We start from the raw sequence: 17,657 nt of genomic DNA on the forward strand, positions 1-17,657 counted from the left end.
CATCCAGGTCTAGGGTGTTACCCATGCCAAGGTACAGGCCTCCTCTTCATGGACATGCTAGATTAAAACAAGTGTAGGGCCAAAAATAACATTTAAAAAAAACAGGCTACCAGATACTTGCACTTGGCCACTCAAGGCAAAGGAGCACAATTGTACACCACGAGTGAAACATTCCCATCCTAACAATGTTCTTTGTAATAGCAGGAATTCCACCTTTTAAGTGTTGAGCTTCAGGTATGTGCTGGGCTTCCAGGTGTTGATGAGGAACCAGCACTACTTGAGGCAATAAATGTCTGGAGCAGAGGAAGCATGCCTGTAGGACTGAGTAGTGCCAGTATATTGGTGAATTAGATGGTGGTATTGGTGAAAAGAGTATTAAGAGGTTCCATGCATAGGTAAGATCACAGTGGAACAGGTGACATTAAAGTGAGGTAAAATACAAATACATTCATTCTGTGCTCTTTACAATAATGTACATTTGAACCAAAATGGAAAACAAATGATACATTATCTCAAATGAACTCATTTGATGCATGTCGGTATTGCATGCGGTCCTCTCCTTAAATTCATGAAAAGCACTTGACAGGTCCCGGTATACATAATACATTGTATTGGGATCAGGTCTGCCACACGTTTGCTACATGTGTATCTAATGGGCTTGCTCTGGACAGATAATTTGCGCCTCATGGGAGAGCCAATTGTGATCCAGTGTGTGTCTCCTTGCCAAGTACTCTTTGTAATGTTAAGCGCACCACGTGGATAAATGTTAATGTGTGTCAGAGATTATGATTGGCAAAACGTTATGAGCTTGCCACGACATGTCGCATTACGTCTGGATGCCCCTCAAGTGGGCCATCCAAAATACGGCATGCTGGCCCCATGTAACTAAAATATGTGTGCAATAATGCCTGGTCGTTGCGTTCATGTGGCAACAGCGCAGCCGGTATGCCCCGTATAGAAGCGAGAAGACTAGGTGTATGATATGGCATATCACAATGAGCATGCCACAAGAGGTCGCATTAAAAATGGATGCCTCTCTAGTGGACCTTCCAAGAAGCAGCATACTCACCCCATTAACTATCATATGTGTGCAACAATGCCCTGGCGTGGCGTACATTTGGCAATTACGCATCTGATACGTCCCTTCTAGAAGGAAGAAAACTGGGTGCATGATATGGAATCCAAGGTTATCATTGGTGCGTAATAAACACAATCACATGATTGCCATGGAGCTCCAGTGGGCACATGTGATTACACACTATATTTCCATATCTATGCATAAGTGAACACATATAGCAGTGATTATCAGAGCTGTGGCAGGAAAATTATACAAAAACATAAGGCAATGGTAAGGAGTAAGAGAAGAATGAGATCACTGATGGAATTTTATCAGATATAAAACCCAGTGGGTGTGATGCAAAAGAATAGCGAGTGCTAAAATTAACGTTGCCATGTACGGGGATAGTTTAGGACAGTGTTGGACCTAAATATGTACAGTCAATATAGAGTAAATATAACTTGACTTCTGCTGTAAAATAAAGTGGCATACATTTGCACCCTCTTCACCTCGAATGGGAAATTGTTAGGATTTAAACTTTCCTCTGTACAGCACATGCTATGTAAATGTAATTCATTGCATTAACAAAAGAAAGAGCTTTTGTTTCACCACCCACAGTTTATTCTGATAACTTGCTTTGAATAATACATCCATATTATTATGAACATACAATTACATTCCTGAAATCTTTAAACATATATAGTTTATTACTGTCACTGTTACTTAGTTAAGACCACACATCTTATTTTGTCTATAGTTCTAATTATAAATTCCCAAATTGATAGTAGTTGATAATGCTACTTTCATGGTGCACAGATTACAGAATTGGACCAAAAAGCTAATCTGGCATTTCCATGATCGTCTTACACATTTGCAAACATGAGGATTGTGGGAGGATGCTGGTCAGAATCATGTAGTCCACTCTGAACTGCCATGATATTTTAGTGACCTACCGAACCTGCTTATATGTGGAAAACATGCTAACCAGCTATTACTGTAGATTGACAAGCAAATTACCTTTAGAATGGTTTAAAGACAAACACCATTTCAGATTAGTCAAAATAACCAGTGATGGCCACTAGTGTAATTGGCGCTCTTTAGCCATGCAGAGCTGCTCTGTGTGCTTATCCCAAAGGCAGGTTGCAAAAGGGGGGTTCACCCAATAACGTCACTGGGACCTGGGTAGGTAAGGCACTGAGAGAGAGGGGTCCCAGTGGACACACACAAAGTTATTTGTAAACCACAAGTGGTAGTCCAAATATATAAACAAAAGAGTCAATCTGCTACCATTGTTTTAATTGCAATGAAGCTAAACCAAACAAATTGGGTAACAATTGATATTACAAAGATAAAAACGTAATAGTTACCGTGCCCTGGGGAGGGGAAGGGAAATGTGCAGTGAGAATAGGAAGGGGTAAGTGACATAGAAAAAAAGGGGCCAAAAGGCCACACAATAGTAGATAAACAAATACTCCAACTTAGATGTAGATGACCATGGGTTCAATTATAACCTAAAAAACAACAACAGGCTTCATAAGTGTAATGAATATCAAAAATATTGGAATGAAGCTGGAAACACGGGAAAGTAGTCGACGTTTCGACCCCTTTATGGAAGCAGGCTTGAATTGATCCCTTGCAGTGGGGTCTTCATCAGGACAGAAGACAGGGACACAGACCAAGGATACTCATTTTCAAACGGCGGAGAAAGAACTACCCCTCATGTAGGGCGTAGAGCCTGGACAACTAGACCAACCTCAGGTCTCAGAAATGATTGCAGTATATAGATGGATCAATAACATTGAGGAAAAGCGTCATTAACACTGTTTCGGCTTGATTTTCTAACATGAAACTATGCATCAGATGCTGGATTGAATAACAAGACTTTGCAGTGTATTTGACGATTACCTCGCTTCCTGACTCCTCCGGCTACCGAGACCAACAGTTACCTGATTTATCCTGCATCTCTCCACACATTGATGTGCTGCGATTTCTCCTTGGAAGTACAATTAGGCGGTTGTCCCCATATCGTCCGTGATCTTACCTGGAACTGCACCATGACGCAGATTAATGACGCTTTTCCTCAATGTTATTGATCCATCTATATACTGCAATCACTTCTGTCCTGATGAAGACTGGGACCCCTCTCTCTCAGTGCCTTATCCCAAAGGCAGCCTGCTCCTTCCTAGACCATCTAATGGTTTGAGGAAAAGGAGTTCAAGGTGTATTTATCCCATCTCCATCTCCATTGTTCATTGTGGATTGGATTTCGGCAGAGTTTGAGAACAGAGTCGCCCCTTGGTTCAAAATTAAAAGTTTAACTTCTTCCACTTTTTGAGGGATTATTGTGTCCACACCTAGTGCAAAGTATGGTTGGGATTAACATGGAACATTATGCTCCCTGTGTTTGAACGGTGATGGGAAGTGGCTCCCATTCTTGTACCAGTGGAAGTTTGTGTTCTGAACTAACAGAGGATCTTTAACAATTAAAGTTTTGCCCATGTGCATTTTTGGAAATCATGTGGATTAATTTCACTTCTTCATTCATTTCATGTTCCTTCACTCTTACATTAATAAGTAGAAATTGAATGAGTCAGATTTGTAATTTTAGGTCACTGTCATTGTAATGAAGAGTTAATCATTTCTGTAACATCGTTGGCGACTATCACTAAGCTTAAGTGCAAAATGTATTGTTCCAGCTTTAAGAACAGGTTAAATATAAATGACCTGGCTGATTTCTGAGTAAGCTTGTGTCATCATTTTCCAATATATACTCAAGAGGTCTTGATTCATGTCAGATTTTCAAGATAACCCCTAACTAGAATTAATTGTATAGCTAAAGAGTCATTGTTGCATGAAATGTTTGTAAAGGTATTTCTGTGAATATCCTGGAAATGTGGCTTGGACTCAGCCTACATTGACATACAATGGACATATGGAGTAAATCAAATACAAAAAGTCTTATATAAACATATTTAAACACATTATTGGATTGTGGTTATCAGGAAGACAGCAATATACAGATGATATCTACAAGGCAACACAGGGTAACTATGGATACTACATATACAATATTAATGTATAGACATTAATACTGTCACACACATATTGTTGACTTCTGATAAATAGGAGGAAAGCAATATTTAGATTATATTTGTACAAACCAACAAAGGGTAATTATGGATTATATATAAGGAATATGGATAGAATATATTACTATCACTATATTTTGTGAGCTCAGATTAAAAGATCTTTATTTGTATTCATCAGTTCTGTGGGTTGATTATAATGACATCTACTTAAATGTGTACCTGATAATTTAGGTAGATGGTGCATTTTACTGTTCCCAGGCCTTTCTTGCTCGCACTTGTATTCTTTACTCCTATTGTTTTTCTTATGAATCTTATGAGAGGTTGTCAATATGAGTACATTTAAATATAGCAAACTGTACTTTATTTCAAGGGTTTTCATTTTTCTTGAAGAGTGTATTTCAGTTGTGATTGCCAACATTAATACATCAGGAAGTAAATGAAGAATATTCTGTGAGTATCATTTTGGAACGTCAAGACTGACTCTTTCTGGAGCTTTAGCTGAATCATACTGAAAGCCATTTGGAATTAATCCATGTAATAAATGCTGGCTTCTCCCAGCTCTAATTAAAATGTTGTTTCAAATAGATAACATGCCCATTGCAACTTCTTTACTGTTTTGCATCATTTTGCTTACGAAAGAACACATTCACATTGACACAAAACGTAGTATCTTTTCATAAATCAACTAATCTTCTCGTACCTTTTATTAGTATCATACTCATAATATTTTCAGTATATGACATTTTTATACAGTATGCTTTATTTTGGCCACCCACAGGTTTGTATGGCATTTGAAAGTTGTACATCTGATTTCTCCTCAAGTCTGACAACAATGCATGTCAATATTGTTGATGGTTACATTTTAAAGACTTCCCCTAGTGCAATAGAAATTGAAACATCTTTTTTGAGTGTTAGAACTATTAAGATCTCTTTACTATGCTTCTTTTCTGCCTTGGTACTGTCATCCAATACCTCGCTTGTTTTACAATCAGGTTGTAAAATTGATTCTGTTGAATTAGCATTTTCAATCTATTGAACTGCCAGTGTCTGTTTGTTTCGTGAGTGATTGTTTTAGTACCTTTTCAGCTTCTTGGTTTCATACTTTCGGCTCTGTTTGTACTAATCCAGTAATATCTTTGATCTCCTTTGCTGCACTCTTGTTTCTGTCATCTGATACATCACAACCTTTACAATACGTAGTTTGTTCCAAAACTGATTTTGTCAAGTCGACCTTTTCAAACTTCTGGAGCGCCAATGTCTTTATTTTTAATGATGGGTTTGGTAGGTAGATGTTTGTCAGACTTTCAGTTCTCAGGTATTTTATTTGCTTGCAGTTGTGAAAGTAGTATTTACTTTCATCATTTTGTGCCGCCTTATTACTATCATCTGATAAATCAGCAGTTTTATAAATCAGTAGCAGGTCTCAGTATTGATTTTTCCAAAATGACATTTTCAATCTGCCAAACCTTCAACATTCGTAAGGATAAAGTTGGCATTGGCAGCACTTTCTTTGATTCTCTCTTCACATCTTTCTTTTCCGATGGTCTTAGTTAACTCTAAGCAGATGGGATCTTTTGAAGACATGACTTCACTACTCTGGCCTTGCCTCCATACACAGTTTAATGTCTGAAGCTAGTGTACACCCCTGCTGAATTCCTTGTGATTTACATCAGCAGAATAATGTGCAATTTCATTTAAAACCTTTTTCAGCTGAATTGTTTCCTGAATGTGTCCATTAGTGACATGCAGCATCTGGCACACGTGTTGCCTTCCAGTGAATCAAGAAAACACTATTTTTCCTGCGTGTAACATAAAATACACTGTAAAGAGCAACTAGATTGATAAAAAGTATGAAGATACAGATTGTTTGACTTCCAATGCTTATAATATATTTTTGGTTGTGAAGTTCAATATGGTACTTCTATTCAGTTTGTTCTGTAGTTGCTGTTTAGAAAACATTTTTGCAATGATGTACTTCAGAACTACCTTTGCTGTGTCATTGGAAGTTGCAGTCTTTCTGATAAAATGAATTCTTTATTGGAACCATTCATCTTATACTTTTTAAATAGAGCAGCTCACTTGCTTGTTACTGTCTAATGCAAGAAAGCACTATTGAGGATTGTTTCATGTTTTAATGTTTTGTGGGAATTATATACATTGCTTCAGGAACCCTTTTCTCTCTGTAGTTTAAGCCCAGTCTATTATTTGCTTGTCGTCCAATGTTAGCATAGTTCTTGTTAACATGTGTTGCCAATATATTTTTTTAAGCATTCCAATTCATATTGAAAAATCCTAATTAGCAGTAGGTGCAAACACCGTTTGTTGATAAGAATATTCATTTGTTGCATAAAAGATGACCTTCCAGTTGTTTGTACATTCGGTCTACATTTTTGATCCATAGCTATTTTGGGATTTCCAAGTTTAATGTTTTGCTGACATGAAACAGAGTTGACATATTATATTTGGCACTACTTTTAGTATTATAGAATGCCCTATAAAGTCCTTGTTAATAATTGCATACTTTGTGCTGTTCAGTAAAGTGTTGTTTTCAAAAAGTACATGAGTAAATAATGTAAGGTCTTCATAGCTTTCATGAGTCAACAAACAATAGCTAACAGCATATCCATTATGACAACTATCTTCAACTATTGCAATACACAGTTGTTCTCTTAGAGAGTTGCATTAATATATGTAGGATTTCAGAAAATGTGTTTGTGTTGGGAAATTTGAAAGTAGGTCCATTTCATTTCCATTGTTTTCATCAGCATCAATGGCCCTGATTCCACCTCCACACAACTACTTTTCAATTGCTCAAATGAATCCAACAGAACACTTTATGTGTTGCCAGATATTAGCTACATCCTTTACTGTCAATTCCTTTCCAGTAATGCCTGTCATGAAATATTTAATGCTTAGGGATGATGCATTTAGTTCAGGCAACAGTTTAACCTTTCCTTTCTGTTGTGATCGAGAGATTGGGATTCAGAATTGTATTCAAATTTCTTCAAAATAGTCGGGATGTTGTTCAAGTGCTGCTTGGAAAACTAACAACTTCTTTAGCCATAATAAAAGGGGGCTTAATTTTGCCTTCCAGGAAATCAAGCCCAGCTTCAGAGTGGCACGTAAAGGTTGATGAGGCTAGAAGGATGGGCAGCAGTCTCCTTAAAAAAATATTTCTACCTTTTGCAGTTGCTCTACACCCTAATAACTCCAAACCCCTGCTCCGTTGGTCGCTACGGCTACACACTTACTATAATAAACGCTCACAATCTCTTTCTCCAGTTTCTGTCCCAATCTATGAACAAAGTTTAAAATAGATTCAATGGTTCTCTGAAGTTGATTGGCCCTTGGTAGATATTTCCAACTTAACTGCACATCAAAGGGCAATCCCAGATACGTAAAGTTTGGCACTTCAATTAACTCAACCCCTCCTTATTGGAATTTCCTGGTTTTAGTATTCTTTGGAAAAATGTTCATGATAACAGACTTGTTAAAATTTGTTTTAAGGCCAAGGTCCCCCATAAATGTGCTAAAAGCATCCATGAGTAATTTTAGGCCATTTGCAGTTCTTTAAAATTAAAACTGCATCATCTGTATAAAGCAGAAATGGTATTGCATTAAATCCCATTTGTGGTAAATCCTTCCTTGAGTGGCACGGGTAGTTTCCCAAACCATCTATATATATAAAAGGAGTGGGGCCAGCACACATCCTTGTCAGACTCCTAGGGTGGATTTCATTTTAGTGAAAAGTTCACCATTGACCCCACAACGTATCTTGGCCATGGTCTCCGAATGCATCCGGCATAATAAGTCTATCAGAGCTTGTTTAATCCCTATCCCCTTAATATTATCCCAAAGTTTGGGTCAGTTTCCCATATTAAAGGGACAGGAAAGGTCCATGATGGCTAAATGGACAGACCGCCTCCTGGCCTTGCCAAATTTCTCAATATTTAACTGAAGGTTGAGACACCTTTCTATGGTGACAAGGGCTTGCCGAAAGCCATATTGCACTGACAATTTCAGACCTATCTCCAATATCTAGCTATTCTGACAATTTCAGACTGTAGTGTATGAAATGATGAATGGTCAGGTAGATTCTTGATGCTCTTTATTTCAAGTAAGATGTACAGGAGGAAAACCCCACCAGGAACGGGATGGTCACTGCTCAGCCCTCTCTCATCAACTGTCATTCCACATCCACACCAGGCACACTAACATTCTACTCACTCTGTCATCCAGCATTCAACATTCCACACAGACATCACATTCATACTGGCTGAGCAGCAGGCAAGGAGATAACATAAGGCACAACATATCCCCTTTTCTTCAATGGAAATAAAACACAATAATATAATACAAAGCGAATCTGAGAAAATAGACTGAGCAAATATAGCTAAAGAAAATAGACTGAGCAAATATAGCTAAACACAACCTAAGCAAATATAGCTAAACACATCCCTTTCCTTTGGGAACATTAAAATTGTAAGATGCAACAGTATCAATGTATGTATAGAATAACCACTGCAAAGAAGGCACAGCTGAAGCTAAGTAAAAAGATTACGTAGGGAAAAAACAGTAGGAAGGGCGCGCGCACACCCCACACTGAATAAGTATTGAGACCAGCTCTGAACAACCCTACTAAGAAAATAACCTCTAAACTTAAAGTATCAGCAAAAACATGAAGCACCATACACGAAGTTAAATTTGCAGCACTAAATTCGTAACATGTAAATAACAACCATCAATTAAATCATAAAAGTAATACAGACTAACTGCTGTATCAAGCATTGAAAGTAATACAGATTCATACGAATTGCTGTACCAAGCTTTGAAAGTAATACAGACTTGAATCGCTGTACAAAGCATTGAAAGTAACACAGACTTACTTGGATTGCTGTATGAAGCATTAAACGTAAAACTGACTCATCTGAATCGCTGTATAAAGCATTGAAAGTAAAACCGGCTTGAAGCACTGTACAAAGCATAGAACGAAACATAGGCATACCTGAATTGCTGTATGAAGCATAAACATTTTACGAACTTATTTAAATTATTGTATGAAGCGTAAACGTAATACAGACTTATTCGAAAAGCTGTATAAATTATCAAAACAAACAAACTTACTTAAAAACCTGTATAAACAAACATATACAATCATTATTCAAATAGGTGTATCAATAACTAAAGCCTTACAGTCATATTCGCTGAAATCCTTAAAGCACTACCTATAAGCAGATAAGAATGTGAGCCTCATGTAATATGGACATTCAAGGAGTGAAAACAAGATAAGTACCACCTAAATCCAGAAGATGGCAGTAGGAGTCTAACTAAAACATTCGAAAATCAATCAAATAGCACGAAGTCACAGAACAAACTATTACTCTGTAATCTCTGTGCGTTCTGCCTTTCACCTTCAATGCGCACATAGTGTGTGTTATTTTAAATAAATGTCTTGAGCTGCAGATCGCGCTTCCTTCAGACACTGTTTTTATGCACTGTCAACGATGACGTCTGAAAGCAAATGACAGTGCTTGTACTCCATAACTTAACACTGCGCTCAGTTGAAATTGATTAAACACCGAGGCTCGATACCCTGCCTCCGAGTTCAATTCTATTGGCAAGTTCAATTCTACTGGAAGGACAGCACTTCAGGTTTACAGGTAACTGATGGTCACACGTATAGTAGCGCTTAAGAATAACTGTCAGTGTTGGTATGCTGAATATGGAGACGCGCCCCTTACGTTGCTGGTGACACGTACCTCACGTTGCTCCGGGTGGCTAACGGAGCGCAGCTGCTCACCAGCGTAATGCTGCATCAGAGGAAAGACGTCAGCTGCCATAATCCTTGCCTTCACGTGACGCTGATCATCATACCCTCCTACAGGGTTCGAATGCGTCATCATAATGAAGAGGCAAGCGACGAGAAAGGAACTCCTCATCAACTGTAAACGGGCTCCTATAGGCAGTTGGTCTCAATGTCAACAGCAGGTAGTTTGTCTCACACGACGTTTTAAATGTCTCAGAAACGTATTTTGCCAAATAAATGACAAGCCTTCTTTAGCAAATCAGTTCTTTCACGTTACTGGTTTTAGTTAAGTAAAACACACGTTTTCATTTAAAGGTACTGTAAGCTTTTGTTAAAGTATTAGTTTGAAATAGTCCAGTTAGCTGTCATTAGCTGTGTAAATAATCTTGACCGCCTTGTGAAATTTACTTGTTAGGTCAAAGGTTTACAGCAAACTGTACTTTCCTTATAGGACACAATTTCTTCCTCTCAGACTTCCTCACATTTGAATTTTAAATGAAAGCCACTCATTTTTCCCCTCTTCTTGGCAGGAAGTGAGTCTCTGAGTGTCTTAACAGTACTTGACTTTAATTTAGCCTTGTGAAAATTTACTTGTTAGGCATTCTTCTTAACAGTATTTGAATGGAAAGGTCAAACAATTGGGTTTATGACCTAGAGCTAGATCTGGCACTTGTAAGAGAGTTTAGGGCGACCGATTACGGGGTCACTGGTGGGGTTTTGGAGTGCCAGGTAGCTTGGAGAAAATTTTAATAATTTAAAAGTCCTTTACCTTAATTGAATTCTTCTCTTTAGGGTAGTATTGCTTGAAGGTACCTTGTAAATAGGATGTAGCACGCTGTGAGTTCTTCAATCGTCGCCAAAATGTAGTGTATGAAATGATGAATGGTCAGGTAGATTCTTGATGCTCTTTATTTCAAGTAAGATGTACAGGAGGAAAACCCCACCAGGAACAGGATGGTCACTGCTCAGCCCTCTCTCATCAACTGTCATTCCACATCCACACCAGGCACACTAACATTCTACTCACTCTGTCATCCAGCATTCAACATTCCACACAGACATCACATTCATACTGGCTGAGCAGCAGGCAAGGAGATAACATAAGGCACAACACAGACCTATCTCCAATATCCCGCTATTAGCCAAAGTATTGGAGAAGTGTGTACAACTGGAACTAAGTCAGCACATCAGCAACTTCCACCTACTTGATGACTTACAATCTGGATTCAGACCAGGGCACAGCACTGAAACGACTATGCTCCACATCGTGGACGATGCCCTCCAAGCCCTAGACCAAGGCAAAACCTGCCTTCCAATCCTCCTTGATCTATTCTCTGCCTTGGATACGGTCAACCATGAAAAACTACTCGAATGCCTCAAATTCAGGATAGGTCTGGATGGCGTGGTCCTAGAATGGTTCAGGTCCTTCCTCCACAACCTCTCTCAGAGATTCCTCATAAAAGGCAACCTTTCAGCTCCCACCCCAGTCATGGTCGGAGTCCCCCAAGGTTCAACCCTGTCCCCCACCCTCTTTAATCTTTACCTAGAGCCACTCACCGAAGTTCTCCGTACCGCCAACATCTCCTACCATATGTATGCGGACGATACCCAAATATAAATCAATATCTCTTCGCTCAAGGAGATCCTCTACCTGAATGAGACCCTGAAACTGACTGTCAAATGGCTAGCCAATAACCAACTCAAACTTAATGCAAAGAATACTGAATTTCTCCTAATCTCCCCTTCAAAAGCCAACCCATAGATTCAGATGTGGATCAAGGCCATCACAGCCCTGAACTTCCCGCTGACCATTGTGGACTCTGCCAAATCCCTGGGCATAATCCTTGACTGTAACCTGAACCTGCGAGACCCCATTAACTCGATGGCTAAAGCAGCCAGATTCTACTTGAGCTACCTTTGGAAGCTGAAACCTTTCATCAATGCTCCTGACTTAAAAATGGCAGTTCAAGCACTAGTCATCTCTAAACTGGAATATGGCAGTTCCACCATCACAGCATTACCCAAGATGTCCTTAGCGCCTCTAAAAGCCTGCCTCAAAGTGGTCACCAGACTACACACAGGGACCAGGAAGTTCGACCACATCTCGCCACACATGAAAGCGCTGAACTGGCTCCCTCTAGAGGCCAGAATTCAGCTGAAACTGGCATGCATTATACACAAGGCTCTATACACAAACTCCCCTGCTTATCTGGCACAGAAATTAGTGAGATCCAGAGGAAGCAGGAACTAGAAACCTCCACTAGAAACCTCTTACTCCAACCTGCCTCCTTTCAGAAAAAAAGAACCTACAATAGGGCGTTCACCCGAGCAGCACCAAGAATTTGGAACTCTTTCCCACCTGCCATCAGAAATCCCTTCTCTAGCACATTTCAAAAGGAGGCCACACCTTCCTCAAGGATAAATTCCTCGTCTAAGGTCTTTCCTCACCCACCACACTGTGCCTGACTAATCTAAGACTACGGCTTTCCCAGATCACCAACTCCCCACGCCGAGAATATATGGGACCTTTGTTGTTCCTGACTCCGACGGTGATTGTAACCATACACCTGTATCACCTTCTTCCCTATGCTCCCAGCACCCCTGCCCCTCAACATCCGTTTTGTTTATTTTGTTTATTTCTGTACTTTAAACCTTTTGCTTGGTCAACACTGTATACCGTGTAAAGCGTTCTGATACCTTCACAGGTCAAGTTCGCGCTCTATAAAACACAAAAATAAAAACCCTAGACATGACTCTATTCTTGAGTCTGAGATTCTGGCCAGAATTTTAAGTGAGCTGTCCAGTAGGGAGATTGGTTGATTGCAGCTAGGGTAGTGCCTATTCCCTTTTTTAAATATGGGCACTACTGTTGCCTCCTTCTATGATGATATAGGATGCCCTTATATAGCAGCTTTAATCACATTGGTTAGCAGAAGGGCCCAAAATTCACTGTTTTCTTTAAACAGGTCCATAGGGACTCCATCTGGTCTCGGGGTCTTCCGCAATGGGCTTAAATTAGTTGCAGCTGTAACGTCCCTCACCTCAATAGACTAAGTTGAAAAGCAGCCCCCCATCATAGGATACTTCTTCCTTGTAGGTAGAATTGACCTCTGGATTGCTTGGATTAAAAATGTTAGAAAAATGATCCACCCATGTCTGTACTGGTATATTAAATACCATTAATGGGTTTTGATAAACTGAGAAAAAGGGATGATTCAAAAAGGCAGCACTATCTCTTTGGTTACCCGCATACACTAATTCCACTAATACTTTTCTTCTAAGCTAAGCTTTTCTAGTGACTAAACTTTGTTTCTATGACCTCCTGGCATAATTGATATCATTCCTAGTCTGTGTGCATGTAGTGAGTGTTTAATAATAATAATAATAAAAACATTTATTAAGCGCCTGATTACACTAGGAACAGTGCATCTCCGTGCTAGGATGCATTCCAACATGAGTTCAAACAAAGATCACTCCATGCTAAGGGGAAAGGACAGGGGAGGAGAAACACTGACTTAATACTAAACTACGGGAAACAGATAGGTCTTAAGTTTCAGCCGGAACCTTGATTCCGACGGTTCCATACGAAGCTCCACCGGGAGATCGTTCCATTGTTTACTAGCTAGGAGCCTAAAAGAACCCCCACCCATCCTTGCTTTATAGATGCGGGGTACAGAGAACTGCATACTGCCCATAGATCTCAGAAGGCGTTTAGGACGATATATGGTTAACATCCTATGGAGATAAGTTGGGCCCTTGCCATGTGCAATCCGATGACTTATGCACATGGTCTTGAATCGGATGCGTTCCCGCATGGGGAGCCAGTGCAAGGTCTGTAACGCACGTTTCCCCGAGGACTTCCTCGGCAACTTTAGGACCAGCCTGGCAGACGCGTTTTGAACATATTGCAACTGGTTCAGGCCCTTTTCACTGATGCCACAAAGCAGGGAATTCCCATAGTCAAGATGGGACGTGACCAAGGCTTGCACTAATGTTTTCCTAGCTGTGATAGGTAGGAGATCCAAGATTTTACGCAGGACCTTCAGTATGCCATAGCATTTCCCCGCTATCTTGGCAATAGGTTGGGAATATGAGAGATTGGCATCCAACAAGACACCCAAATTTTTCACTGTATCTGAGGGGATTGGTGTAGGACCCAAATCCGTGGGCCACCAGGCAGATGTCCAAATAGATGGAGATGAACCAATCACAAGGAGTTCGGTCTTATTACCATTAAGGTGGAGGCAATTGCTCTTCATCCATGCTGCAAGTGCTACAAGACAGGCAGAGAAATTCTCTGCCGTCTCAACTGGGTTGTGAGATAGAGTAACCACCAGTTGCGTATCATCCGCATAAGATACAATATCCACCCCATAGGATTCCACCATCCTAGCCAGGGGTTCCATATATAGATTAAACAACGTAGGGCTCAGAATGGAGCCCTGCGGGACCCCTTGGTTTAGAATTCTAGGCGTGGACCTAAAGGGGGTACAATGTATTTGGAATTTTCTATCCGCCAAAAAAGAGACCATCCATTCATAGGCTGGCCCGGCAATCCCCATCTCGCTCAAGCAGGCAAGGAGTCTAGAGTGCGACACCGTATCAAATGCCGCACTCAGGTCCAGCAATATTAGAGCGGCGGTCTGTCCTTCATCTACTTTCTGACGAAGCAGTTCTGTAGAGCAGAGGAGGGCAGTTTCTGTAGAATGTTTTACCCTAAAACCAAATTGGGAGGGGTGTAGAAGATGATTGTCCTCCATAAATTTACCCAACTGGTTATTAACCAATTTTTCCACTACTTTGGCACAGAATGGTAGAAGAGAAATGGGCCGGAGGTTACCCAGTTGGGAAATATTCAGGTTAGCCTTCTTTTTAATAGGAACTACCTGAGCAAGTTTCCACTCCTCAGGCACATGTCTTTCTTGGAAGGAGAGGGTAGCCAAGTTGCCTATGTAGTTCCACAGGAGGTGAACATGATTCCTGAGAATTTTAGGCGGAACAACATCCATAGGGGATCCTGACTGGATACTCATAATTAGCTTTATCAATTCCTCCTATTTAAGTTGTTTATTAGCTACTGTACAGGCATGGTTGAACGAGCCCCGAAGGAGGTTTTGTTTAGAAGGTGTATTTATAAGTAACCTTCATGAGATAGAAATACAAAGTAAAACGATATGCCTCTGAATTATTCTCTTGGGCTTCATTTGGGGTAATCAATGTCATAAATAATTCTTGGCTTACCTTAATAAGCTGCACATAACTTTTTCCTCATCTACATTGTCCCACTTAATCCTAAAACCTTTATTAAGGCTATGGGCTAGTACCAGAAATTCCTCAGACCTAACATTGTTGTATAATTTGAAATCAAGAGACATGAGTGGGTTATAATTACTGATACAAGTAGCAACCACACAATAGTCTCTCAACAATGCAATCAAGTCCGAGGAGAGTATCATAAAATCAATATTACTACTATTCCCACCTCCTTTAAAGAAACAGATTCTCAGAGCAAATTATCCTGTTAAGAGCCTCTCAATGAGGGCAAGCCTAAAATGTGGTGTTTCCCGCCCTTCATTGTCCTTTAGGCCACAGAGCAAAGTATTACTTTTTTTTACATAATCACAGATTAAAATCGCCCACCCACACTTATAAAAACCTCCTTATTATGCCTGTGTTGGAAATTGGTCACATTAGCTTCAAGCTCTCTATTACGTGGGTAAAATGTTATTATAATAGTTGATCAGAATAATATTGTGTGAATTGTGTATCACAAGCACGAACAATGATAGTAATCAGTAGAGCAGATTTCTTTTACACCAAGTCTGGTCAATTTAACTGTAATCAAAATGGGCAGGCCACCTTTAGCTCTTCCATCTCCGAGGGAGGAGCTGGACTGCACATGCATAGGAAACCATTTATGCTGAAGGCGTCAGAAGCCCAGGTCACCTAAATATAGATTTTGTCAAATTCATTAATAATCGAAAGCCAGTCCAGGCTTAGTATCTTTGACTGAGCACTAGCAATAGTCCATGAAAGAATCCTGGTGCACTGCCTTGGGCAGGATTGCCCATAGTAAGAACCCCTTTAGCTGTCTCTGACAGCTTTTGCTGCAAAATATCCCTTCCAGAATTTCTGTGCAGATTTCTATAGCCACAATACTCATGGCCCTCATGATATTAAGTCAGCCCAAAACTTCCAGAGAGTTTAAGACCTCAAAGCTGTATCTAGTTTCAACATTATAAGTTGGCCTGGTGTTTAATGACATTGTTTTTGCTGGTACAACCAACGGTACTGTTGGTAGGCCAGTTAGCCTGTAGAATAGCCTAGAGGCATGGTTTGAATTGAGCTTGAGGCAAAATTCCATTCCAATAATAGAGGTGTTGTAAAAGAGCTCTGACAATTTGGGGGGATTTAAAGTTAATGATCACACAGTTTCCTGTTGTTTCCTTTTCTTGTATACCAATCCAGGTAGTTCTTACAAAAAGACATTCTAATGAAAGATCCTTCAGCTATCCGGAGTTATGTTTAAGCCACTGGACTGTTTTACTGTTTAACGCGAAATAATCTTTCCTCTAAGAGGGCAATAATGTAGGAACATCTCTTTAAATTATCGAATACGGTTTACAATCTCGAGGGAGCTGGAGCTAATTATTTCTGCCTTTTATATACACTCTTTTCTCGATTTGGAGAGAGTTTTACCTCTAGGATGTGATTAGTCCTAGTCATGGCAGAAAAAAATCATAATTTACGTGACATGATTAGAGGGATTTACCTCCTGATGTACATCATATCCTGTTTATACTGAGTAAGCCTGAGGTACTTGCAGCAATGCATAAGAAAATAAGTTACTTTCCTGTAACTGTAGTTCTCCACTATTGGCTTCTTCCATAGTTTTAGATGCTTGAATTATTCCCCGTTGTTGAAGTGGGAGTCCCACGTTCTAATTAGAAAGCAGTACAGCTTGACACATAGCCTAGAAGAGCTAAAAACATTAACTTCAGTAACCTATCCACATCCTTTCAAAAGAACCAATCTTAAGCCAATCAGGCAACAGTACCCTTTAGAACACTCTCTTCAGAGGCTTCCCTCCTTCAGATTTTCAAGCTCTAGTTGTGATAAAACAGCAGTGTAAGGATAAGGTGAGCCTCTCAGGAGAGAAGGTTGCGTCACATGTGAATCTGTGAAAGATGCCAATATTGGACAACTACAGTTACAGGTAAGTAACTTATTTTCTTCTCCAGTATTGGATCTTTCATAGATTCACATGCTTGAATCAGAATATCTGGCAGTTAAAACATGTGCACAATAATGATCGTAATGACAAAATAGCTGATGGTGGGATAACAGAATAAGTAAAGGCTCACCTTATTGGAATAAATGACGCAATACCCCTTTTCCCACAGCCACATCTCTCTGCACTGCTGACTTCAGGCAGTAGTGTTGTGCAAATGTGTGTCTGTTCTTCCATGTTACTGCTCTACAAATGTCTTGAAGAGATACACCAGCGAAAAGAATGGTTGTAGTAGAGAATCTTCTGGCAGAGTGTGCTCGTACCTTGGCCGACAAAGGTTTACCTGACCCAAAGACGACCCTCAGAGGCACCCTCATCTACAGACCCCCGGGACCGCGCACACAATTCAGCGAAGACATCACGGACTTCATCAGCCCACCCGCCCTCCCCTCCGCCGACTACATCCTCCTAGGG

Source organism: Lissotriton helveticus, chromosome 12 (genome assembly GCF_964261635.1).
Source record: "Lissotriton helveticus chromosome 12, aLisHel1.1, whole genome shotgun sequence".
Lineage (NCBI taxonomy): Eukaryota > Metazoa > Chordata > Amphibia > Caudata > Salamandridae > Lissotriton > Lissotriton helveticus.